This window comes from Bactrocera tryoni, chromosome 3, assembly GCF_016617805.1.
Source record: "Bactrocera tryoni isolate S06 chromosome 3, CSIRO_BtryS06_freeze2, whole genome shotgun sequence".
Taxonomy (NCBI): domain Eukaryota; kingdom Metazoa; phylum Arthropoda; class Insecta; order Diptera; family Tephritidae; genus Bactrocera; species Bactrocera tryoni.
This window is the reverse complement of record NC_052501.1, coordinates 23,891,865-23,892,715: the sequence shown is the minus strand read 5'-3', so window position 1 is coordinate 23,892,715 and position 851 is coordinate 23,891,865.

The following is an 851-nucleotide window of genomic DNA, read 5'->3' as shown; positions in this document are numbered from 1 at the left end:
CGGTCATATGTATGTATACACGTATACAATATGTGGGAGACCACCGCGGTTACGAAGCAATATTTATTTTGACAATGCGAACATAATTATGCACTGCGCCGGCGCTGTTCGCGAATACACGCAAAGCGCACGTTGCGCGCGGCTATTGCTCCCAAGCGAGCGGGCGCGCGCACTTTACTCGTTTTGTGTGCGTTTGAAGTATGAGCGCGCTGAAAATACGATATAGATGATTATAATCTACAAAACAGAACTATTTAACATGGCTTGCAGCGCGCGGCTGCGGTAATATTCGGCGCGGCAGCTGCGTCTGGCAATATTGCCGCCACACAGCCAGTAACAACAAATCATAGGTGGCGCAAAAGGGTAAAAATGTATTTAAACCAAATATGCGCACGGCTCATCAGACACTTACGCATAGGCGCATATAGTATGTACATACAAGCGCATGCGTACACACACATATATATGCCACATACGCGCATTGTAGACTAGTAGTGCAGGCATTGGGAACCCTACAGACAGACAGTGGCGCGCTCATTCGTGCCGCAGTGTTGAAGAGCAATTTATGAATGACATTTACGGCGAAGATTTTATTTCAACCGAATAATATACAACAACGCGCTGTGCGCGCCCGAGTCGGCAGGCCAGCGCAACCGGCAATTCGCAACAAACAGCCTTCGGTAGTGCGCGCGCATATGCGCGAGAGCTCACCCGATAAGCGCGATAGGGTGGTGTTGCGCGCGGTGCTGCATTCGAAGCAAACAGGATTGACGACAACACTAAAACTAAATTCAATTGCGCGCTACGCCGTCGTCGCTCTGTATGGTGTTTATATATACGCGCGCATACAT